General features: G+C 37.0%; 1 protein-coding gene across 3 annotated transcripts in view; it reads right to left on the bottom strand.

The window, feature by feature from the left end:
• Window positions 1-24215: 24215 nt before the first annotated feature.
• GRIA2 (glutamate ionotropic receptor AMPA type subunit 2) overlaps window positions 24216-25349 on the bottom strand; it is a 92442-nt gene continuing 91308 nt past the window's right edge. For 2 of the 3 annotated variants that reach the window (XM_027882837.1, XM_027882836.1), the window contains exon 16: window positions 24235-25349. This exon is cut by the window's right edge and continues 1748 nt beyond it. The gene's annotated coding sequence lies outside the window, so the exon portion shown is untranslated. The other variant, XM_027882840.1, reaches the window with a different exon arrangement.

Here is a 25349-nt window from a genome sequence, read left to right on the forward strand (position 1 = left end):
TGCATTTCTTACTGAGTTCCTCATCTGTGAAAGCCACATAGTACAGATAAAAGAAAGTTGGTATTTAAAAAGAATGATTTTCTGTGAAAGCCAGGATGAGGATGTTATTGAATTGTTATTGTCCATTTAAATAATTGAGCAACCTACGATTCCCTTTTTAATGGTTTAGAAGCCACATCACATTTGAGTACATCAGTAGTTACCACCAGCCAGTTACACGTACAGCACATCAGAAAGTCTAGCCCCAGGAGATATGCACAGCAATTCAAATTCCAGAGTTAACACCAGTGATTTATGGGCTAATTCACACACCTGGTACCCAAAGAAATCTCAGCAGTCCTTAGATACTTCACAAGAAACATGTGCTGAGCTGGTGCTGTTGATGAGAGTTTTCACAACTGGTGGTGCAATGTATAAGTCCAGTTTTCATACATTTTTACTTACGAATGGTGTCAATCACAGGATAATCACTCCAAGAAGAAGGACTCATACGGTTATGCCACTGTTATACAGAAGATCCAGATTATGTCCTTATCTATCAGACTGAGTTATCAATAACCTGCAAATCAATAAGTTATTTAAAAATTTCATTGCACTACAGAGAAAACAAGCTAAATATAGAGGTTATTGTTTGGCTCCAAACTAAAAATGAATAGGAAGAAAAAAAAGGAGAAAGCTACTTAAATTCAGCTTATATAAAACATGTAAAGGCAATGAAAGATTTAAAGGAGGTCTTAAACAACATCAACTGTCTTCATTACAGAAGAAAAAAACTGACTCATAAGTGAAATGTATTTAATGTAGTCATACAGTCTCGAGGATAAGAAATGCAATGCCATAAAGATGCCATAAAGATGCCCTTATGAAAACTCTGAAAACCTTTTGGAAAAATGTGTACTTCTAATCAAAATGTTCTTAGGCTGTGTCACTAAAAGAAAAAATGCAAACACATCAGTCTTATAAAGTGATCTTAAAATCAAATCAATGACTTGTTATGTCTATATTTTCACACTGTTTCATTTGACCTATTTCATTTTTAAATGCTTTAGGCATACTGCTGGCTCTGTGTGTAGTGGGGGTTTTGAAGACTCAAGCAGCTAGCACTCAGATTTCTAAAAATAGAATTTCAAGATTTTGAGTGATAGGTAAACTTTCTTTCATTAAAATATATTATGCTTCCCTATATTTTCTTGATTGTTATTTCTTGTCTTCAGGCATGAGCTGTTGCAAAGAAAATATTTGATCAGGATAACAACAAGTCAATTTTAGACTTCACAGTTTAGAAAAAAAAAATAAATAAAAGGAGGAACTCAATACTTTCATCTAATTCATATCACATAATACCCTCCCTTAAAGAACTGCTTTTATGTAGATTTCTGCCAACTTCACCATTGAAAACCTACTTTTAAATTCCCGTCAGGTGCTTTCTGCTTGAAGGGCTCCAGTGTGTGGGTGGCTGTTTTTTCTTGTATGTGCCATGATGAGTCTCCTCCTCAGAGAGCTGGGGGAGGAGGGAGCGGGGACTGTTTTTCCTCTTTTCGTTTCACACCACATTTGTAAAATGAGAGACAAAATGTCCTACCTCCTGAAAAAAACCTGTCCTGGAAAATTTTAATGTTCCAGAAAAAAACCTATCAAACTAGTTTATGTGCTGGTATTTAATACCATACTCCTCATCTGCTATTAGTGGCTTGCTAATTTAGATCTTTGTGCAAAAATCTGTAAACTGGATCTGTTTATGTATTTCCTTCTTCTATGTGAGCTGAAAAAACATAATTTCATCTTATTTGCCTGGAGATCATGAGACAATATTCCCTGACTTTGGCTCTCAATGGGTTGGAAAAGATTTTAAAGAACATGTTGATGAACAGAAAATTTATAAAGCCAGATCACACATAATTTTCTAAATAATATATATTGTTGCCTTTTACATATGCTTATTTTGCCATCACAACAGATCAAATGTCCTGGTAACATGCTGTATAAATTCCACTTGGCATAAGTTTCTGTAATAACGTACCCTTTAAGGGGAGAAATCTTTCTCTGTAAATAGTGTGCAATAGAAGATATGCAACTGGAAATTTTTTAAATATTTCCCCCACAAGCCAAGGGATGAGCCAGCCCCAGTTTCAGTTCATGAGCAGTTTGCACACACAGGCTTTGGGTGGGGAATCACACTGGGGTATCCCACCAGCAATAAGGGTGCTACCCTCCTCCTGCACAGTTTCAGGAGCAGCCCTGTGCTCCCTTCGCACTGAATAAGGTTCCTAAGCGAATAAGGTTGCAAAGTGCCTCAGTCTGCCACTGCTCCTTATGAACCTGTTGTGCTTTATTCAATTAGTGATTAGTCAGAGACCCTAACACTTTTAATTTGCTTCATGCATAACACTTGCTGCAAGAATTAGGCTTGTTACATGGTGGGGGATATAAATTGCAATACCATCCACTTAGAACGACATTTTCTTCTGGCTTTTACAGCAGTAGAAAAAGTAGTAGTATCACAGTAAATGAATAACATTACTGTTGCCTACACAGTTACATCTTAAGTTTCAAAGTAACAAAATGGTGTAGAAAAAAAAACTAGTCTCAAAAATGTCAAATGCAGGAAGGTGAAAATAACATATTTTGTCGGGTTTTGTGGTTCACAAACTGAAGCTGTGTTTATCACCCAATGTTTACTGTGTTCCCACCTTTACCTCTGCTGACTCTGAACAGTGGGTACTTGTTCATCAAAAGAGATGCTGTTGAGAATTGCCTGGGTGTAAAGAGCTGTCAGCACAGCAGAGGACAAACGCACAATTCCCTTCTGCTCCTAATGACTCAGAGGTGGATTTTGGGTCATATTTTTTTTTAAAAAATGAGGTTTTGGGTGTCACCATAGGCTGTTGATATCAAAGGAAAGTAGTCTATGTGGGTCAGCTTAACTGAGTCTTCTTCCCACTCCGTTTCACCCCACGGCTCTGTCTGCCTGGGTCTTTCTCTGGCAACCTCCCAGCTAGAGGGTTAGGCACTGCTGCTGCCTGCAGCACCTTCCTTAACCCTCTCTCCCACAGTCCAAGCTCTATCCTGGTTTTACTGAGCAGCATGTACTCTGAGCCAGACCTTATTTATATTTTGCAGTGCAATTTTCTCTTTGTTTGTAGCATGCTTTTGAATGCCCAGCCTGTTCATGAAAGTCATGGGAAACAGTTCTTCCTCTTTGTCTCCGCTCCCTAATCAGCACTGAAAAGACACTGAAAATCTCTTGGGTTAGCTACAAGAAGTTGGGCCAAGAATGTGTGTGTTTTCTTACAGTTGGCTCAAGAGTTGGAGACATTCTCCTACTAATTAAGGAATATAAACTCTGCTACCTTAATTACAGCGAGGTGTAAGCTATACCAACATAAGCACCTATGTACAGATACAGTTGTGTACATGTGAAGGAATGCATTGTTATCTTTAGACAGAGAAGGAAAATAAATCACACCCTCTGACAAAATACGCTGGTGCATAATCCTGTAAATGAAGCCTTGGGCTCATCCTCCCCAACAGTCACTGCTAGCTCTCTTTGTGCTTCTGTCTGATGTGAACTGCGGGCTGTCAGTGCAAGGATTGGGCTCCCCAAGGTATCACCTGCAAAGCATGACTGAGAGTGTTGGTGGATGCATGTTCAGGTAGGCTGAGTATGATGACCCCTGGATTAAGCCAAGAGAAAAACAAAGAGACTTGTTCTTTTGGGCAGCTTTGAGCTTTGCTGCTCCCCAGTGCTAGGGAAGGAGGCAGACAAGGTAAAAAGCAGGGAACAATGAGACAGACATCACCAAGTCCATCTTGTAGTGTGTCTAAGGGACTTATTGGAGCAAATAATATTTTCAGTGCTTCATCCTGTTGTATGGAGGCTGCAGTTGGGGATATTGCAAGGGCTCAGCTTGTATGCAGTCCCAGCTCAAAGCTCATCAGGGAAACACTCCATCAAATGCAGAGGCTGCAGCCATGAAGAAAAGGTGTTTGTGAGGATAATTTCTCTGCAGTTAATGCCATCAAGGTGTGCTTGGGAGAAACCAGGTGCTTCCTTGCATGGATGCTGTGAGAGGGTAGGAGCACCTTCTTTGGTGCTGGGGTGCACTGAAAGCTTTGGTGCTCTCCTGCACTACAGTTTTAACATAAAAACAAGAGGCAGCCCGCTGGTTTTGTGTCTTTCCAGACACAGAGAGCTGCATGGGACAGACCCAGCTGAACACCAAGGGGAATTCATCCCCCAACAGCTCAAGGGATGCACAAGGGATAACCTCTGGGTAGGATCAGCTCCCACACAACTGCTGCACTCCACAGAGGCCAGCAGTTACAAACAAGGACAAGAAGAGCTCCTTTGCTAATGGCCTAGGGAGACCTCGGTCAAATTCAGATATATTCAGCACATCAAGATTGCACCCATGGGATGCTCAAGGTCCCAAAGATGATTTTAACTGCTGTTTGTAGCTGTCTGCCTGTTTGTAGCACTGACACTCCAGGAAGGATATTTCATTTATTCTTCCCAGCTAGAACTGTGTCTGACAATCCCCTGCCAGGGATTTTAACAACACCTACCTTGCTCTTCTCTCCCACTATATTTTTCCAGTTCTTACACTGCGATGTTATTGCTCTAATAGAATAGTGTTGTGCCTCAGTATGTTCTGAGATGTGTCTGAAAAGTGGATTATGGGGTAAATTGTATTTTATAAGTTTTTACTTCAGCCACTTTCAATTGATGATACAATCTTTCTCTTACAGAAAATTTATTCTCCCCTCTTACTCTCTCATTTTCTGAATAGCCTGTTCAGAGAAAGTGCACATAGAGCAGAAACAGGCTGAAATGACAATGACTGGGCCGTTCAGCTTATGGTGCTTAGCTCAGACAACAAGCAGACTGTCTGATGCTGAAGATGATGGACCATCCATGTTGCTTCCTTCTCATCTAATTCTGCTCCATAAACATAACCATACATGAACACTTACAGAAAATCAGCAGAGAACATGATCTGAAGGTCCTCCCATTTGCAGATGAGTAGCACCTGCCCTACAGCTCCTCTGAAATCTGCCTTCCCAGACTTGACACCTCCCTGTCTGGATCTGTGAACCAGCTAAGGTGCTCTCATGCACCTTGTCAGAGCATAATCCCAGAGTAGGCATTATTAGTGTTTTGGGGTTAATGATAAGACTAAATAGCAGCCCTCTAAGCACTGGCCTTTATAAAACAAATCTGGTATACTGACAATGCTTTTTCTGTAGAAGAATTAATTATACCTCACTGTAAAGAAATCAAAATGGTTGTTCTTCATGCAACATGACTATCAAGGCAAAAGGAGGAGAAGGACAATGGAATCTGGCACACAGAGAATGCATGGACGTGGGCTCTTTGGGGTTTCTCAAACTGAATTTTAGAAAGCTTATTTTACCTTCTTCGTTATTGCTGTTCGGGAGGATCTAAGACAGTATTCATGATAAAGCAAAGGTTCACACTGAGACATAATGCAAGCAATTCAGTGTTTCTCACCAGAGCTATTTGAACCTTTTCAAATGCAGAAGCATCCTTAAAACACATATTCCCTATTGAGATGAAGTAATTTATTTCCTTAAATTACTCACATAACTGGTTTTGAACATATAGTCAGAATGAATCTCCAAAGAGATGTTTATTTGAATGTGTGATATCCTAGCTAAATGGTATTCCATATTTTTGGAAATATGCTTAGCACAGTTAATATTTATTTCAGTAAAAACTATCTTCTATAATGCAAGGTAATTCATAACTATTGTATGCAGCTACAGTTCTCATTTTAAAGAATATTTAACCTGATGCTTCAAATATTAAACATTATGCTAATAAATGGATGTGAAAATGAAACTTGTTATGGGACTGGGCAGGTCAACTCAAGTATGCTGAAGGCTACAGGAAGACTTTTCCTCCTCTGAGAGCTCTTGACCTGACCACCATCCAGCATGGGAGACGTTAGACGTTGTTAGACACAACAGATTCTATATTACTGTATGAATAAGAGAGCTGTGGCACCAGTTAATTGTTTCTCAGATTGATGCTGTCTGGCAAATCATAAATAAAATAGAAACCTCCTATAAGTCTTGCTAGAGGAGTTTCCCAGGTGAGTTATTTGCTTCATCTGTACATTTGCTTCATCTTTCCAGCTTTTCCAACTTGTGACAGGGTAAAGCCAGGCCTGGATTTTCACTACCAGTTGCTCATCTACACCTGTTCTCTTACTGAAGGGTCATGGGGAGCAGCAGAATCAGCAGTCACTAGATTTTACAAATCTTGGATCAGAGAAGTTCCCTTGTCCTCAGGCTTTTTCCATCCTGACAAGGAAGCACATAATCCAGATAGTCCAGTCTTCAGATCTGCTTTCTTGCCTTGAATCCAAGTGTGGTTTATATACACTAGGTTTATTTTATGTATTTATATCTATGCATATATGTATACATGTATTTCACACACATGGATAGATGCATATATACATAGGTGCATATATTTGCGTGTTTGTCTGTCTGTCTATCTATCTATCTATCTATCTATCTATCTATCTATCTATCTATCTATTCATGTTTCTCCTCCTGAATTCCTCTTCCCCTGCAGTTCAACAAGCAGAGAGCAGGGGATCTGCTAAATAGCTGTTCCTGGTCTGAAATGAGAGGCTAAGTTCAGATACTGTATTTCAAATTAAAAATCAAACATGATTTTATTTCCCCCAGAAGACACAGAATATTTACCCTTCTATGAAACCCATTTCAGGGTATAAATTATGTGCAGGCCACCTGGACTGATAATATTAGTATTCCTGTTGAAGATCCAATTCAGCTGTATATTTTTTATTTCAGTTCTGAGTTATTTGATTGCCATGATGATCTTTAAGTAAACCATTGCTCTGGATATCTGCCATTTCCTAATTAGTTCCCCTTTCTACAGTAACAGATCTTGGAAATAAAGTTTACCGAGCAGCCATTTAGATTAAAAGACTAAATGTTTCTGTATGCTGAGAACTTAATACTTGCATATACTTGTAGATGTGATAAATAAGTCTGCTGCTTAGTGTGTATAAATGTAAATGCATAAAACATGTGTTTATGCACCTCTTGGGATGCAAAATTCTAAAAATACTGCAAGTGAAACAGGAAAATAAGCTGTTACTCAGGAATCACAGGATTTTGTGCTCTCTCAGAGTGCATGTGTTGACTGTGCAATATTTAAGGCTAACGGAGCAGTTACAAATCTGCATCACATTTAGTTCTACAACTAATGAGAGTTATGGCTATAAATCAGTGCTCTGTAGATGCTGCCTTATTTTTTATAGGTCTCACACATCCTTTCCCTAAATGATCTCAGAATACATTAAAAAGCTGGTGTATTATACTTAGCTAGAATTGACCACTGGAAGATATTTCAATTTTAGTGGAGTGTCTTAAGCCAAAAAAGTCAGAGGACAGGATCAAATAAATTTATATTCGTTAGAGTATAGACTAAGTTTTATTTAAAAGCTCTTCTACACAGCAATAGAGTGAACATTTCATTATCTGGAACCTCGTGCTGAATCTAGGCAGATTTCCTGAAACATTATCTTAATGCTCACACAAATGTAATTACTACTAAATCAATATTTTGTATTCAAGCCTAATTACAGTACATAAATTAGACTACTACTGAAGAGACATGTAGTTGGCTGCTTAGTAGACTTTAGCTGGCTGATATTTAAATTAAGTATCTCAGCTTTGGCTGCCCCAATGTGAGTACACAGTGTTAGAATAAAATTTTGCTGGCTTTGATAATTGTCACATGTACAGTATGTCTACAAAGAGCTACCCATCTTAACATCCCAGTTTTCTCTGTACAGTTTTCTCTGTAATGTCGCAGAGGAGGATTTAGAACAGCACTTTTATTAAGGGTTGAGATGATGCCAGTTGCAAAAAAATGAACTAAGGTGTTCTAAGGACTTTTTGCTTTGACATGCTCCCTCTTCAGTTATTTTTTCCTTCCAATAGCCATTGTACCATCTCGGTTCTGGGATCTCAAATTCTGAACTATCAGAGAGGGAAATGCAAACTGGATAGGCCAGGTACGATTCATCTAACTTTCCAGTAGTTTGTCATCATAAGTACTACAGGATCAATGTCGCACAAAAAAATACATTGCCATAGGAACCACGCCCAAATTATCCTATCTTACAGCTTCTGACATTACAGCCCACAGACATGTCACCATCCTATTCTAAGTCCTAAACAGTGGATAAAAAAATGTTCATTTTCTGGCACAGGAATCAGACTTGATCGTAGTCAGAAACTCCAAAACTTCCATACTCTTTCCCACTGCTCATTAGCAATCTTCCCACTGCTCATTAGCAATCTTCTTCATTAGCAATGTGCATCTCCTGCAGGATCCTTCCCCTGCTATAAAATGTTCTTCCCAGAGTTTACTCTGATGGTGTGTAATGAGCATTCATACAAAGTAATTACAGCTTCGATTTGTGCACTAGTCTTTTCCAGAGAACCCAAATGTATGAGGCCCACTAAAAGTGTTGTCTCCAAATGGCAGATAGAGAACACAGAATTACCATACTGATGCAACCTCACTGTGATCTACAGACTTTTAGTAAAATGATGTTGAAAACAATGGAGAAATGGAGGACAGCGAAGTTTCTTTGCTTTTCTTCACCTCTGTATAGAAACATGGATAAATATGAGGCATCATGCATGTATTATTAACTTTGTTCATTGGAGTTTCATCACCTGAACATGAACTCCTGAAGAAGATCTAAGAACAGAGGTTCTTGTCATTAATATTGAACAAGAAGGGAGAAATGGCATTATCTGTCTCAAAATCCAACACTTGGTTTTGCAAACAATGATGACAAAATTATGTATATTGGATACAATATAAAATGGAAGTACAAGATGGACCTTGAAAATTACCTTTTTCTGTCAAATGAAAGACTAAATGAAAGACTAAGGCACCTCAAGTGAAGAGGTTTAAGAGGCAATAAAGTCATGATCCATTTGTTCTGTATGAAAGGAATATATCTCACCACAGCAGACTTTTCAATCTAGCCAACTCAGGCTCTCCAAGAGATACTTGAGTGCTCGAGTACGGATTAGATTGCATTTTTTGGGATTATATTTTTGAAACGAAGTTAACAAGCTGTCAAAGCAGATTACAAAGAACTGTGCTAAGTTTCTGCTACAAGGACTCTTTTGGTCAAGACTGGATGTTTCTGTAAGCAGTATCCTGAGTTGACTCAATATGGAAATCTCCAAAGACCGTTTCCTGGCAAGTAAGAAAACAAAAGTTACTTTTTGCTTGAGACCTTCTGAGAGATATAGAGGACAGCTTTTTTCTGGTTTCAGACTTTAAAATCAGTGCCAAATCTAATTTCTCTTTAAAAATGTGTCTCGTGAGCTACTCCAGGAAATCTGGATGGAGCACATTGTTTATCTCAGCAAGCACTTTATTTCTTTAGGTTTGGTGATGGTGGTAGTTGCTTGGGTGTGGGTTTTGTTGTTGTTTTGTTTTGTTTATTTTTTTTCTTTCTGACTCTAGGAGTGGTAAGCTCATTTCTATTTGGTTGGCTGAGTAAATGCTCTCACATTAGAACTTTTTGTTCTGTCTTTCACTCTTGGCTGATTCATAGTCCACTATGGAAGCAACTTAAAATATATATTAATTTGCTAAATGTCAGCAACGTAAATAATTCATAGGTCTACTTCTACAATATTCTGACTTGATTATGAATCACCAACAAAATGAAGCACATGCACTGGGCATAATTTGCTTATGTATTTGATACAATTTTACGCCTCTCACTAAACATGCCCTCAGGACAGATATGAATATTAAATCTAAAATAGCTGGCTTATTCCTCTAGAAAAACTAGTGCATCTTCTTGTAGAGTACTAGGGGATTTCAGGTTTTTATTTTTTGCTTCATGTATTGGAATCACTATTTTACTATTTTTCTTACATATGGTTTTAGAAACAAACCCATATTCTGAATTCTATAGTATACTTAAAATCTAGTACAGCCTGCACCATAAAGTAAAAGAAAGTTCCACAGGTAGTTACATAAAAAAAAAAAAAAAAAATTGTTAAAATCTATTCAGTGCACATCCAGAGTAGCCTGAAGCATTGTTTCTTCAAAGAAGCACTGATTCTGCTCAGTCTGCAGTGAATAACAGAACAGATTGGCAGCAAGAGCCTCTGGGTATGCCCTGCAGAGCTTTCAAAATCATGTCTTTCTTGGCAATAGTCTAATGAGACATCTAAGCTTCTCTTCGCCAGCTTAATATTTTTGGCAGGAACAACCACATTTAGCATAAAATACCAGTAATCAAGGTTGAGTAGCTTGGGTTTTTACACATTTTCCCTTTTCCTATTTAAAAAATAAATCAGAGACTAATGATCAGAGATCTTAAAAATTTCTGCAATATCAGCTCACGTGTCTTGGCGCAGGATATTCTACTCAAAATAATTTCCTTCAGAATTCTTTCCTATTCTTCAAGTTTTATACTTCAGCACGTCAAGTGCATTCACTTTGGACAGAAAAAAAAACCAAAATGTGACACCCTATCAAGGTTATCCTCACAGACACAGTACTAAGGCATAGATTATTCCTACTTCATTTGTACTTATCCAATCAATTCAAGGTAGTCTTAAAGACCTTATCAAGCCAAACTCTCAGCTAGATCTGTGAAAGCTCTATAGAGTAAGATTTAAAGCTTCACCACTTTTCAGCACCCATTCCTAGGAGCTGCCCAGGTTCTCTAAGCATCTTTTGCTGGAAACTTCAACATCTGTCTTGGGACAAAACGAAAAGCATGGAAGTCTGAATTAACCTGACCTTCAAATTGTCCAGCTTGAATCTCAGTAATCATTTACATCTTCTCAGCATGAGTCTTCTCAGATTACCATCACCAGCAATGGCAGCATGGTTTTGCTGCCTTATGTAGATAATGGGAGACTTGAGTCACTTTCCTCTCTACCCTGGGGAACCCTTTATTAGATTATGCCTTCTACATGACTCTGGCACTTTGGTGCACACGTATCCCATTTTGGCAGCTTGTGTTAGAAATCAAGCATGATCTACACTTCAAGGCCCCCAGAGCAGCCTAAACTCATATACCGAGCAGAGTTTGGTCACACTCAGCCTATACTGTCTGTAAGGAATTAACTGATCCAAGCTACCTTTTGAACAATGTCTAGGTTTTCTCTCAGAGGGAGCTCTCTTCTTGTACACAGAAACCAGAAACAAACACATTGTACATGGTTGGGTTATGAGAGGATCAGAGCCCCAGAGTGAAACAGAGAATAATCCAGTTTGACAGGATATGTGCCAGCTGCTCCAGTTCCCATGGAGTTTTTCCCTGGTGGGAAAAGCTGAAGCCTGACTGTACAGGACGATCATATGAGAAAGGCAGATTTGGCTCCCTGTTCTTTTGCTGCCTACACAAGAGTTTTCCGTCCTGTCCTTAGAGCCACTGAAGCAGGAGTGGGTCTGGCTTTGCTTCAGTGTTAGTCACCAACCCTTCTAATCCTTTTTCACTGATCTTACTCAGTGGCTGTTTAGTTGTTTCTTGAAAAAAAGGAGTTGGTTTTCTGGGAGACATTTAATTTCTGAAAATACACCATATCACTAGTGATGAAAATTTCACCTGCAGAAAAAAGGATTCTTCATAAACTGTTTTGGACAACAAAAGGGATGAAATGAATGTTCTCCATATTCAAAGCAAGTGTTTGAGGGGATCAATTTTTTTGTTTGGTTGGTTTGGTTTGGTTGGTTGGTTTGTTTTGGTTTGGTTTTGGTTCTGAGCTTTATTTTTATTTAAACCATTTCCAATCACTGAGCTAGGGGATAAAAGAGCATCATGTGTATTTTTGTCTTTTTGCGAAATGACTGACATAGACACCTAAATCCAGGAGATTGCACACTACTATTAATCTGGATGAGAAAACAGAGCATTTCTGCAGCCAGACCATGTAAGAGTGTTCAGTGGAAAGGGATCTCCTGGATTGCTGAATCCCAGTTAACTTCCATACATAAAAATGCATTTTCGTGCTTTTGCTAGTGGAATGATCTAAAGGCATGTATTTGAGTGCTTGAACACTTGCTTGATCATCTGTAAATGAGGAACCAGTGGTCCTCTGAGAGATTGTTTCCTGCGAATAAGGCTGTTCCACAACCACACTGGCCAAGGTGTTGTCTGTGCAGGGCACAGCCTTCTGACTTGACTGCCAAGAGGATCTGTTGCCCTGAAACCAGAAAGGTTCACAATCCACACTAAATTCTTGCCTTGCCAATTTTCCCAACCTGTTTTGGTGCCAGCATGTTTTTTTTAATAAGTAAGCAGCTTTTCTCCTTTTTGTGAGGAAGCTCTTCTCCCACTCGTATTTATTAACAGCAGTCACATACTACATCAACTTCCATTTCATTGCATGAAAGAAGCTTGGGGTTTTTTAAATTTCCTCCATATGATAGATTACAAGCCTCCCACTTCAGAGCAGGAATTAATGAGCAACTTCTAACTACATTTCATAGTATAAGAATGAGGAGGCAACAAAGGAAATTAACAGCTAGTGGGCTTTAGGCAAAAAAAAGGTGGTTCTTTACACAATGTTGAGTTAAGCCATGACAATTTCTGTCACAGGATATTATGGCTGCCAAAGTTAAGATGAGTTCAAAGTGATTAGATAAATTGCAGGAAAGGATATGAAATGCAAAGATATCATCTAAGTCTCAGGGAGTCCCTGATCCACAAACTGCTGGAGGCCATACAACCATCCCAGAAAAACCCACTGTACGTGCAATCTTCAGTCTTCACAGGGCATTCACTATCAGACATGCCATTGTTGGAAGCAAAACAATGGGTCCCCCTTTGATCTCCTGCTGTCTGTAAATTTTCTTCTACTTGCCTTAAGTGCCTTTCTTTCTATGCTATTCAGACTTATTACCAGTCCACAAGCACATCCATTTCTTTCACTGTTTAATTTTTATCTTAACTATGAATCATCAAGTTAATTTCACCAGTCATTTTCCACTCCTTGTGTCAGGATTATTATTTGCCTATAAAAATAGAATTGACCATAGTACTGATTATTGAAGAATACAGTTTTGGACTTACTCTTCCAGTGCAAAATTTCCTCAGGTAATGCCATCTTCTTCATCCACATTCCTGCTTCCCTCACAGCTCCTTTGCTTTATGGAGGAAACCTTCTGTAATTTATTTACCAGACTTCCTTGTCAAACCAGAACCAAAATATAGATTGACTTTATGAGTTACAACTAAACTGTCATTAATGAACAATTTCACATATTTATGTTTGGTATTCATATATTTATATGTGGAAAAAGAAATTGATCTTTAATAGCTTTTGGAAAATCTACTGCAGGTTAATTTTTCTTAAACTGTTTTTACTCTTTCTGACCTCTTAAAACTTCTTCAGATAACAAATCCCATTGCTTTATGTGTTTCTGGTAATCACTTATTTGAGATGTCTTTTCCTAGTGTGAGTATTCCAGCAGTGGGGACTGGAGCATAGGCTTTTAATAAAAATCTCTACCAGGTGTAATTTCTTTGCCCCAAGACTTCACAACTGCAGCTTCAATTAGTTCCCACAGGTGACATCCACACCGCAACAAAATGCCCCCAAATATTCCTGGATACTCAAGCTAATGAGCATGAAATATCCTCTGTTTATTGCAGTAAACTTTCCTAGACACCAAAATGTTGTGACAACTTACAAAATGCTGGGACATCCCTAAACTGTCCCTGGGAACTGCAGGGGAGCGTACTTAGTTGGCACCAGGCAACAATGCACCAGGGACTGCCGTAGCAGCTTAATAGGATAGATGGTGAGTCTGGTGCCTGGGAACACACCAGGCACTGCTGGTTGTATATGAGTATGGAGCCGGCCTTGATGTGTCAGTTTGAAAGAGAGACCCTCGACTATCAGGCTATTGTTGTTTATTCTTACACTAAATTTATACTGAATCAAATCATCATCATCATCCAGTACAAGGTTACCCTCTACAAGTCAGTATTCTCAGAGATTTCATTACTTACAGAAATCATTGCTTGACAATCATCACCTAACGGTGATTCAGTGATCCTGGAAATACTCCATGGGTTTAAGGTGTTTTAATGCTAATTTGGACATTATTTTTTCATCAGGGTAGCACTGTCGCATCCTAGACATATTTTAACCTTTACGCATTTAAAGCCTTTTTCTTTTGTCTCCTTCAGTCTCATTTCACAGTGACTGTGAAAAATAAACAGTGCAGCTGTCCCAGAAGACTGCTATTCTGGGTATGCTGCCAGTTATTAGTGGCATAGATAGTCCTGTAAGTAGGATACCTTAAACACCTTTGTCAGTTTAACTTCTTCCTCTGTAAAAATCTGAGAAATGGCTTATAGGGGATTTTCACTGTTCAGTTTAGATAGTAGGCATACCAAATGTCCAAAAAATAAGACAGTTCACAGTAAAAAATATGTAGGATATTTTCACTAACCTAATCTGCTTTTATAGGCCATGTCTGATGCCTGAAATGAGGTGGTGGTGATAGTGGGTTTCTTCTGGTTTTGTGTTTTTTTTTTTTCTTTTTCTTACTTTTTTTCCCCCAGAATAAAAAAAATGGGTGATTGTCTTTTCTAGTTAGGTTTGTTTGGTTTTTGTTTGTTTGTTTGTTTTTTTGTTTTGTTTTGCAGTTTCTTTGGTGTTTTTTTTTTTTTTGGTTTTTTGTGTGTGTGTGTGTGTGTTTTGTTTTGTTTGGGGTTTTTTGTGGTTTTGTTTTTGGTTTTGTGTTTGTTTGTTTGTTTGTTTTTGTGGTGTTTTTTGTTTGGTTGGTGTTTGTTTTGTTTTGGTTTGGTTTTTTGTGTTTTTTTGGTGGTTTTGTTTCCCCTGGACAACAGTGAAATGGAGAAATGGACAGACAGGTGGGTACCAGAAAGGGCACAATTTCCAATGACTTACAGTTCTCACTCTTACATACAAGTGTTTGCACTTTGGGAAAAGAAATGGCCCAGCTCAAGTCCTTGCACTGTTTTTATGATCTATTATTTCATACATGGATCATTCTGAATTTAAATCCAGTGTCTGGAAGCAGGATATCTCTTTAACTCTGTGCCAGGACATTTACCACTTCAAAGAGGACTTGTGCTCATTCAGGTCTTTTATATAAGAAGTGACATCTAGCCCTGCACTATTACATACAGCTTACTTGTGCAGAAGTACATTTTCATCAAAACAGAGAATACTGGCACTTTAGTAAAGAACAATAGGCCTTTTTTGCAGCTCTAAAAATTGTAACCCACAGATAAAAAATATTCTTCTTAATACAATGATCTATTATTTTATTAGAGATTGGGTTAGAAGAAGTTTTAAAGTGAATGCAATGCAGATTATGAAGCAGTAGAATACACAAGTTTTGGAGTTTGTAAAACACCTTTTTGCTTATGTAATTTTAACTAATTTTTCCCGAAGTGACATCTAGGTTAAATAGCTAAACGGCTTCCATCAAGAGGAATGGCAGCACATTGTCCATAATTTTTATCAACAACTCTTCTAAAGAATAACATGATTAAAGAAGGTCTCAAGTCTGATTCAATCTGAAGGAATAACAGAAAGATTAACTCCATGTTTAGTGAATGCTACATAATTTATTCAATAAAGTCTCCAAATAAGCATGGAAAGTACAGGCCTGACTACAATTGAATGTATCTGAAATAAGACACTTCACATGGCTGATTGAACATGAGCACACAGACAAATGGAACTGGAAAGTTTAACATAGAAAGTTTAAATTCTGTGGTTCCTACCCATCATTTATAACAACCACTAACATGTAAAACAACACAATGGGCAATCCATCTCGCAGACGACACAGAAGCTTCTAAGCTAAATCATGGCAACAAACTAATTTAAGAATTAATTTTCATGCATCTAGGTATCATAACTTGATTTCAGAACTCAAATGCTATCAAAATGTACTACCTCCTCAAGTTCAGAGTAGAAACATACAAAAAAATACTTATTTGGCAAAGACAGAATGATTCAGCAAGTTCCAGGCACTTGCAAAATAAGCATTTTATGTTTGCAGCTGCATGTCTCTGAAGGACGAGCTTCCAAAATGAAATGAAGGAAGTATTCCAAGAAGCAGCAATCCTATCCTAATAAAATTAGCAGCATAAGATGCTCATAGGAAAAGTTTTTCTTTTCCTCAGTTATCACAATTAGAGCCAAAATTCATTTACTTGGAATTAGTATCATCAGATGGAAGTCACAATATATGTATATTTTTTCTATATCTTACTCCATTTTTCATTAGGAAAATTTAGAATAAAATATTAAAGCCTTAGTATTAAACACAACATAGAATATGTTCACACCAACACAACCGGTCTGCTATGTCTCACATTTTATTTCTCCTATACATTTGTTCATTTATCATCTCTTATCCTCAGTGTCCTAACTTGCATGCTTAAATCTTCACTTTAGAGTACCATAACTATTAATTTATTTAAAAAGCACTGTATATGCCTCAAGGTTTTATATAAATTAAATGTTGCACTGAATGGCATCATTAATCAGTAGCTAATGGCCACTGAGGGAACTTTAGCAGGTTACAAAACAGGTTTCCAACAAAAAGACATACATACAAAATCTGGAAGATTTAAATTTTATCAGCCATAAAGGTCTCAGAGGAATTAAGATGAAAAGCAGCCAAGCACCTATAAATAAAAATGTCAGTATCTGCAGAAGGTTTCAGAAATATATCTGTGGTGTCCTATGCGTCACCATTTTGTTCCTAAGAGGAAGAAAAACAGTATGCAAGATGTTTCTGACAGAAAGACAATAATGGATGAAAATTCACATTGAAATACAGCAGTAACAGTATACTGTTTCTAATGACCAGACAGGAAAAGGACCCTACATGATTTGATGACACTTCTTTGCGCCGAAAAGTAGTCTATTATCAAAATCAATTTTCTTCAGGCACTTCCGATGATAGGACTTAGGTATATGATTAATTCTTCAGAATCTGACCTAAAACATGAGCTAAGCTCTGTAAGGTGATACCTTCGATGAGGACACCTACTGTAGATGATCTGTCCATACTATACATTGTGAATAGTATGTAATGGTGATAGAATTCTGCAGGAGGAGGACATGGTGCATTAATTCATGTGCATTTTGCAGCAATGAAAAAAAAAAAAAATCATGACAGTTATTTTTAAAAGAAAAATTCCTTTTTCCATTTCATCACATCCTCAATACCAATACTGACATCTTTAAATAGAATTCAGTCACTTGGAGCTGATTCTGCAAAAACTCCCCTGTACACACTCTTGACCGTTATATTTTATACCCAGGGGAATACAACTGCAGAACACAGAAGCCACTTAGTTTCTCCTCTCACTAAGGGATGCTCAGAAGCAAGTCAGTTTTTTAAAAAGATTTTTTTTTTCCAACATCCTCTCCAAAGACTTCAGGAGTGCTCTGCCATATTTTGCACTACTCTTTTAAGAAATAATGCATTTACTTTTTTTCCCACTGACCTCTGTATCAGTATCTGCACTAAAACCAAAACTATACAAAACAAGTGAACAATCACATCCACATGGAAATGAAGTCAGACAGAAGACATCTATTAATACATTGGGTAGTTCTACCATCTATCTACAAGAGCAGGGGAACATTTTCCAAGTATTCAGGTGGCTTCACTGATGCCAATCAACCATCAGAGGACGTAAGAGCAGAGGGAATTAATATAGAAAACTAATTTTCTTTGTTTTTTACAAAGCTGTAGTGAAAGGAAAACAAGCAAAAAGATAACTTTTTTAAAAATTAACCAAACCAAGCAAAATCTCACCTAAATCCTCTTGCAACAACTCCTTTTATTTTTATTCTCTGCTGTAGCATGAAGTCTTCTATATTTTCAGTATAAAACAGTGTCTTAAAAAAACACTGGCTTGACTGATAACTCACACTTCCCCTCAGTAAACACTTTTTACCAGTTTTAGTTAAGAGCTTAAGAAACCCCAAACCCTGACAATACTGCCAGCAAAAAAAGTAAAGAAAAATAACTAGTTAGGTGTTGAAATATTGACTTTAAAATATGAAGCAAGCCAGCTCAAAAGAAACACAGACTCCTCATTTGGAATAAAAACACCCTCAGATTTGATGTTTATCCCCAGAAACTGAATTGATGCAGGCAGCCAGAAAAAGACCCAGATTTAGCTAAGCAGTAAGTCTGCCCATAAAAATTTCACAAAGTAGCTTAAAACAGTGAATACCTGGAAGCTGGATAGGTTTAATTTTTAAATGCCAGATGCTATGTCCAGTGTCTACACTTATTATGACATGTACCTGATTCAGCTACACCACAAAAAGCTACTGAACCTCTTCTAACTTTCTAACTTAAATCAGAACTAGATTTCTAGTTTATGTACTAAGCAGTATTGTAGTTTCAAGTCATGGCTTCAAAATCCCATCCTACAGTCTCATGGAAGCTTGGTTTGCCTTCTCTTACCAACACTTTTGTTGCCTATGCCTTCTAGCAAGAAACTGTTGAGTTTTTTTCTACACACATTCATAAAGGAAAGAAAAAAGAAGATAGCATAGATCAAGTGGCGTTGTCACACTGAGTAATTTTGCTTCAGACTTCAATTAGTCGTATTGCTCCTAACTTATGTCTGTGTAAGTGATCAAAGGATACCCTTTAAAAAAGAGAAACCCTCTTTAATTGTTCTACTTGTGTGTATATATATATATATAACATATAGACATTCTGACACAGAAAAACCACTTGTCAAACCCATAATCCTTTGATTTACATAGCATATGAGAACATGCATAAGAAAGGTTGTCCACATAATGTAATCTTAGCTAGCATCTTACAAACAAATAATACCTACAGTCTCATGATTCTGCCTGTTGGGAAGCTCACATGTTTTATGGCAACATATGATGTCATAATTCATAAAGTAGTGACTTCTTTTCTCCATGAGAAAAATCTCCATGAAATTGTTCAGCCAGCCAAGATGACTGTGCTTATTTTTCTTGAGTGAGGGTAAATGCCAAGTTTCCTCTATGTTAAAAAATACAGCATTATTTTATATGAAAGCAATTTTTCTAAAGTTACATGCTGAATTTGTTGAATATGGATGGCTGTAGTTCAGGGAAAGAAAAAAGCTTTTCAGAAAGTATGGATAGGGGAAAGAGGGGACAGCTCTCTCTTTCCCACCCCGGCATCATGTTAAGAGCAGAGAAACAGTTTTTGCATCTTGACCATGCTAACTAACAATTCAGTTTTGCTAGCATGAGTGCCAAGCGTGGTGATCCCTGGGGACATCACTGCGTGACTGCACATAGACAAGTGGGAGGTTCAGACGTGGTCCTCACATTCCAGCTTCCCTGGACTCCAGCAAGGCAGGATCTGACTGAAGCATATTAATTACTTTATCCTCCTCAGAGAAGTCTTTGTCCCTGCTGTTCGAGAAAGATTCTTTAAGAGGTGTGAGTGACGGGACATACTTATCAGCTGAATCACTTTGAATGATTTGGGCAACATCTCACAGCAGCGAGCGGGGTACGCAATGTTACTTTTTTACCTCAGTGTGCTAAAATCTCTCCCAATAATAAAAGATCAAAAAGTAAACAACAAGAAAAACTGCCAAAGATGTCCTATAGAAATCAGCTTATAAGGTGGACTAAGCAGAACTGATGAACATGTCCCAATATAACTGTGGATCCATTATGCTAAAAAATATTTAGATTTATATATTAGAAATTTGCTAAAAAAAGAGCAAAAACATACAGTGAAAAGTAGTGAAAACTTCTCCTTGGGTAAACAAGTACATTAGGTGAGTTATACCTGTCAGGACGGAGAAAACACGTCAAGCAAAATCCTACTCTCACTGAGGATAATGGCTTTATAAAAACAGTTTATCACAGGCTTTCTCATATATTCAGAAGGTGCAGATTTAAAAAACGTGGCAATACCACAGGTGAAACCAATCAATAGAAATTGCCTGAAAATTGTCTGCCAAGCCTACACCATGAGAGTTATTTCACATAGTTAATACTAGTTTGTCTATGCCAGTAAAAAAAAAATATATATATAAAATGTGGACAGAATTCTGCCACAGCACCATAGCAGTATACTTTATTGCACAATGTTCAAAGTAGGTAGTGTAATATCCAAGCCCTGTCTGCCCCAGCATTTTGTTTTGGAGGCAGTAAGTTTCCACAGAGGTTTTGGTTTAGAAAATCAAGTAATAACTTTCAAAGAGTAATGTTTTGTTTGTTCATTTAATTTTAGATTTAACTAAACCTGAGCCCCTCAGATCAACCATTTGTATTTTTAAATAGCAAAGACTTCAATTTGAAAAACTAAGCACATACATAAATCCATCATCCTTGCTGCTAAGTGAGAGGCAATGACACATGCAATAGCTTTCATTTGACCTTTTTGCATAGGCCAAAGGTAGCTTGGAAGAGCCCATTTGTCTCACAGAAGTTCTGTAGAACTTAATCCCATCAGTGAAAACAAAGATGACCACAGGATTTACCCCAGATTTTGAACTTACAGGATTAACTGCTGATTGATTCCCATGGGGACTCATACTGTCCTACAGAAATGCAAAATTCCACATTCATTCAAATGAGAGGTGGTAAGGCACTTGCTTATGAACCTTCCTGTTGCTACTGGCCCTAATATGAATTATTGCTGTGGTAATCATCACTTTTGAGTATGGCCTTATCAAAACCAGCACTAGTTTTACTATTGCACTGTGCATGGATATGTATACATACATATACACTGGAACATCCACGGTTTTCATTTTTATGTATCCAGCATCTCTGCTTATTTATTCACACAAAGTAGTTGAAGCTGACTGAAGAATTCCACATGCAGATAACTTGGATAAGCTGCCAAGCCACTTAGTTCTAAAGTAATGTAAATACTCCTCTAATAGTTTTGTGAAATTATTAAAAACAACAGTAATAAATACAAAGGCAAACACCTAAGTAAAAATCATGTTGTTTGTATTCCTGTATCTTTAGTCACTGTGACAGTATTAAAAAAATCTACTCAAAACCAGAAAAAAATTTCTGTGGATATTCTGCTATTTAGGAGTATGAGGTAACCCAAAAGAGGTTTGCATTTCATAGTGAAACTCACAAGGAAAGCAACCACTGAAAAATATTATTTTTAAAGCATACTATTAATTGAAAGAGCTATAGCTCGACCTGTCTAATGACATTTTTCTTGAAACTCACAGAATATGGTGCTGAAGGGTAGGCAGTAACAACTTAACTTGAAAATTGGGTTAAAAGTTGTTATATAAAAGGCCCCAAACACATTTTTAACAAGATGCTCTTGATGCTTCAGTAAAGCATCAACATGCCAGAAGTACTCTGGACTGCTTCCTTCTAAGAAGCAACCTGGCCTAGGGGAAGTTGTCCCGGCCCATGGCATGGGGATTGGAATTAGGTGATCTTTAAGGGTCCTTTCAACCCAAACCCTTCTATGATTCCTAACAGTAAAGGCTCCAGACATATTTAACATCCCAGTTTTAAGAACTTTTTAGCATAAACTGAACATTATAATTTCAAAACTGCTCAAAGAGTGGGGTTTTAGAAGATACCTTCATCTTGTAGGATTGAGAAAGGGCAGAAAAATGACATAAAATTACTCCTCCAACTCCTATTTCAGCTTTTCCTACCTGCTTGCCTTCTGTGCATGGAAAGACGCAAAGGAGGTAGTGTGGCCCTGCACTGCTCATAGGATCCACTGGAATCCCTGTTAGTGGCATTTCCCTGACCTCCAGATAGGAACTATCTGAAGACAATTTTAAGGGGTTAGTCCAGGCACTAATGTTTAGCAGCCCTTTCCTATTCTGTAAGATACATTTTCAAAATCAGGTTTGCTATATTTAAAGCAAATAAATAAAACCCATTTTAATTTGAATATGTATTTTAAATCACAGTCTTCAGCTGGAAGACTAGTAGGAGTAAATGTTATATTTAACACAGATAAGTCAGTCTCAAAAAGTCAGCATTTTTTAAAAATTATGACAAACTACAGTGAACATTTTCTCTATGCCTACAGCATGTAGTAATGGTCCCTTCCTGTTGAGTGGGAGTTTTAAGTGTAAAGGGAGGAAGAATGTTGGGCAAACTGTACAGAGTCATTCACTGGACAACTTCAAGAAATTAGGTTTTTTTCTTTTACGTATAAAGAATTTTCTCACCACCGAAGTAAGTAAAGCAATAAACTGCCTACAGAGGTAGCTAAATTTTCATCAGCAGTAAGAGATGCACAAAGAGAGTGATGGAAGAACAAGTGCAGTTGATGATACCACTTGGACAAAGGGGTTAGCTTAGATAACCTTTTCTATCTTTATCATCACTGCTGCTTTAATATAGAGACATATGCAATGAGCTATTAGAAACATTTTTAATGACTGTCAAATCAATTATAGTATTATATAGAGCAATTACATTTCCTACTAGCCCACCAAGCTAAAAATTATGTCTTAGAACTAACTTCATATAGTAGGGAAAGAGGGAAAAAAAGAAAAAGCATTTTGTAATATGCCCCCAAAATAATATTAGGGACTGGGGACAGGGCCTCATGACACATGAGAGCTGCAGGGGAGTTGGAGCTACAGTTCTCAGAATTTTTATGTTGTATCTTACTACGTTCCATTTTTTGCCAATTTTTTACCAAAACATATAAATTTTCTTTTATTCAAAAATATCAATTCAATCCATTTTATGTGAAAGCACTAAATGACTCTAACTGAAGGTGTGAACATACAGGGAAATCTCTGAAAGAAAATATCCATTACAAATATTACAGTTACTTTAGATTACAAGTACTTGATACCTACTAAATGCAAGTAGGAATCAATTAAGACTCTTAGTTATGAAGTTGTCACCATGTAAAGTTCCTGTGCCATCAAATATTAGATGCAGACCTGCTTATCAAAATTCTTCTTTTGGGAGAGAGGAAAGATAGCATTCAACACAGAATATAGAACAATTTTAGGGTAATTTTACCATTTATCTATTTGAAGCAGCCCTGAAGTTTAGAGTATTAGTAGCAGTATGAGCAGAAATTTCAGGAAGACCAACAGTGGGCAGTTGAATGAAATTTGTCACATCAGTGCAATTGATGTATACAATTCTCTATTACGTCTCACACAGGTGTACAGTATTCTCTATTATCTAGAAACATTGATACTACAGAAAATGTTCCAAATTAGGCCCACAGCTAAGTCACTTGCCTAATTTTTTTGTAAGTGCTTGATATGAATTCCTAAGATAGTTTAGACCTGATGGATCTCTCACAGCAAATTTTTGTGATCCCATGACAGCACAAATGAAAAGATTTAATAAACTTTGGTACTGTCAAAAAGGTCTGAGTAGCCTCTAGAAATACCATACAGAACAGCTGCTGCCGATTCTATTTTGCTGGTGACCACTGCATTCATATAACTGCACCAAATGATAGCTGAAATAATCTACTTGTATTTTTAAATACAATTAATTGTGCAAGGTTTCATGTAAAGATATTGTCTGCCTCTATCAGCCAAAGAAGAAGCTGATACCGCAGAAACACACACTGTTAAAAGGTACAATAAATTTACTTAAAAACGTTGAACCTTTCACATTGCAAACCTCTTCAGACTCAATTTATTTGCTATTACAGCAAACTCTCTGTTGTACTAGGTATCTAGTACTGATACTATGAGTATATACAAAAAGTATCTGCCATTTCTGAGGGTCTTTCTCTGCTTTGGGGACATTAACAATCTGTTCAACTTTTTAAAAGTACTGGTTGAAACTTGGATAGTGTTACTGAATAGATAGATACTAAACCTACTAGCTTTATCAACCTGTCACACTGCCATTGTAACTGTGATCAGGAAAGTTACAGTCTGGAGATACAATTACATTGTTGGCAAGAAAGTTACATTACTTCATTTAATGATAACAAAAACTACAGTAAATCTATCCTTGAGCTACAAGATGACTTGGGAGAAGATTTATGCTCTTCACTGAAACTTCATTCAAGAAAAGAAGAAGCTTCATAAACTCTTCAAGGAAATTTCAAGTGTGTGGGGACAAACAGGTTTGCTCCATGTAAAATCTTAGAAAAATACATTTATAATAAATAAGAAACCAGATTTCAATAATACTAAGCAGACATTAAAGGTCTTGTGCCTTTTTTAAGAAGATCTTTTATGTATGATTGAAGTTTATACAACACTCCAGAAAAGCCATGTGTTAGATTGAAAAATAAAATCAGAAGCATTTTCTGTCATATAAGTATACATGAAAAAACGAGAACGTTAATGTCTTAGAAAGTGTATGTCCAGCTTTGTACCGTTACTCATTTAACAAAGCAGAAAATAAGATACTGTACTGTAAACAAAAAGCTACAGTAAAAGGACATTTTGAAATTTACACAAGTTTGAGTTCATAAACATTTTGGTTGCTCCATAACAGTTTTCATATAAAATGAATAAAAAACCCTTGGACAGCTTTCATCACTCTTGACTACTTTTCACTTAAATGCACACAGACATACTTTATATAGCAATATACTGATGTATTGTTAACATGGATATTAAACTATTATTACTGCTTTTTTAACTGAGATGTGTATTATCGAATCAATATTATCTGAATTGAAATACTCATACATTATGTATTCCCATCATGTTGTTAAGTATAAAAACATGAAAATATAACTTTACATTATTTCAGTTATATACATCAATTCAGGCTTGACAAAGATTTTTTTACGCTATGATTTTTAGAGGAATAATCCCAGAGGTACAATAAATAGCTTTCCACTGTATACAGTAATGCATTTCTACTTTTTAAAAAAAGTTTACATTACCATATGAATATTACTTTAGTTTGGTCATTCTAGCATTGAACATTAAAAATCCGAATGCATTCCCCAACATTCCTGATGAGGAATAATGCACAGAACACCTATGAATTACAGATGCATCAAGAAATGGTTTAGTTCAATTAGGGGGAAGTATTGGTAGGTTTCACATTGAAAACATTGTATACACCTCTTCTGCTGACCACACTGAGAGTATACACTGTGTTCACATGCTTGTAGAAACAGGCTCAGAGTTTGTACCACAAGAAGGGATTTCAAGTTTCTGATAAATGCCTTGCCTTCTCCAAAGCTCAGTAAACATTATACTTCAGTCTAAGAAATGGATTCCAACTAAAACTGCAAGTCATATTTCAAATTTTATTTAAGTCCAAAGTAAAATAGAGATTTACTGATACTGCATGAGGCAACG

Source organism: Empidonax traillii, unplaced genomic scaffold, assembly GCF_003031625.1.
Source record: "Empidonax traillii isolate 1590-97213 ecotype Southwest subspecies unplaced genomic scaffold, ASM303162v1 scaffold112:size1231168, whole genome shotgun sequence".
Taxonomy (NCBI): domain Eukaryota; kingdom Metazoa; phylum Chordata; class Aves; order Passeriformes; family Tyrannidae; genus Empidonax; species Empidonax traillii.